The following is a 2,079-nucleotide window of genomic DNA, read 5'->3' as shown; positions in this document are numbered from 1 at the left end:
TTTTAAATGGAAAGCTAGTTGAAGAAGTATACATGGAACCCCCTCCTGGTCTAAGTATTCCTAAGGGTAAAGTCCTTCGCTTAGAAAAAGCTCTTTATGGACTTAAACAAGCACCAAAAGCTTGGTATGATAGGTTTAGTCGTGTTATGATTGATATTGGTTTTTAATTCTGTTTAACTGACACTGTTTTGTTTATTAAGAATTCTGATGCAGGGATCATTGTGCTTCTTCTCTATGTGGATGATATGATCATCACCGGAAGCGATAAACAAGGAGTTGAAACAATCAAAACACTTCTTAAATCTCATTTTGAAATGACTGATTTGGGCTTGTTGAGATATTTTTTAGGCATTGAAGTTGCTTATTCTCCTAGAGGATATTTATTATCTCAGACTAAATTTGCTTTTGATATTGTTTTCAGGTCTGATATTACTGATGATAAGAAAGTTGACACTCCAGAAGTTGTTAATGTTAAAATGAAGATTGATGATGAAGAACTTCTTGCAGACCCTACTCCTTACAGACAGCTTGTTGGGGCACTTTCCTATCTATCCATTACCAGACCAGATATAGCACATGCTGTTCACACAGCAAGTCAATTTCAACATACTCCTACTTCTGTTCATATGGGAGCAGTCATGCGTATTATCATATACATCAAGTCCTCTCTTTCACGAGGATTTTTCTTATCTTCCTCTTCTCTTGATTTAATTGCATATACTGACGCTGATTGGGAAGGTGATCCTAATAACAGACACTCAACCACTGACTTTTGTGTCTTTTTAGGGGAATCATTGATCTCGTGGAGATGTAAAAAGCAGCATAAGGTATCTCTCTCATCCACCGAAGCTGAATACAGAGTCATGACAACCACGACCATGGAAGTAGTTTGGCTCCGACGACTGCTTGCTGACATGGAAGCTGAAGCAACAAAGGCTTCACAAATGTATTGTTACAACAAAAGTGCGATCTACATTGCCAGTAACAAAACATTCCACGAACGCACCAAACACATCGAAATAGATTGTCATTACGTCAGAGAGGAATATCTACACGAAATAATTGATTTGCCATATGTCACTTCAGAATATCAGTTAGCAGACTTCTTTACAAAGCCTCTCGCTGCTCCCCGATTTTACTTTCTCTTAGACAAACTTTCGCTCATTGTACCGTAAGTTTGAGGGGGAGTGTTAAAATGTAAAATTGTACATATATATAATAATATTATATTATATTATATATATATATATATATAAATACAATTTTCATTTCTTTGTTTTCTGTAATTTTTTTCCTTTATTTTTATTTTTTGTCTTTATGTCATCTAGTTCAGTTTGAACTAGAATGACAGTTGCTAGTCAAGTCCTGTCCAGACTTGACTAGCAATAGAGCTATTGGATTGACACAGTCCAACAACTCTTAATAGAGCTGTTGGACTGACACATTCCAACAGCTCTATTGAGTCCTCTTTCGGCTGTGTATATAAAGGGGTGCAGCCCCTCTTGTATTTCATTCCAATGCTTCTTAAGCAATTGGTTTTTCATATCAATAAAGAATACATTTTTATTTTTATTTTGTTTCCAGTTATACCCTTTTTAAGGGTTATGCTTTAGTGTCATTCTTGACACTTGCCCTTGTGAATCTAAGCTCGTGTTTCGAAGATCCCCATTTCATTTCACGTGTGACATAGGCTTTATTATATAAATGAAATACATTAGGTGTAGCCTCTCACCTAAGAGAAGTAATTAGAGGCCAAGGACTGGCTGCTGCACCTCCTTTTTCTCCTTCAAAGTCTTCAATCTATAGAAAAGATACCAAAGCTTACAAAAATCAAATACAGGCCTTTGAAACTTCATGCACTTTTACATGTGTTAAGTAGTGTAATACATGTGTTTCACTGTACATAGCACTGCCCTTTATGTAGTTGTAAATATCATTCTTTATAAAGGGCATTCCTGTACTTTTTCAGTTGTAAAAGTTAATCTCTTTTGTCTTGTAGTGGAATAAGGGGGTTGACTCCTTTATTTAGTGTAACCTTGTCTTTCAAGTGAATGAAGTTTCCTTTCAATGCTCTATCTT

This window comes from Nuphar pumila, chromosome 17 (assembly GCF_984573655.1).
Source record: "Nuphar pumila chromosome 17, dmNupPumi1.hap1.1, whole genome shotgun sequence".
NCBI classification, from domain to species: Eukaryota; Viridiplantae; Streptophyta; class Magnoliopsida; order Nymphaeales; family Nymphaeaceae; genus Nuphar; species Nuphar pumila.
Note: the sequence above shows the minus strand (reverse complement) of the source record.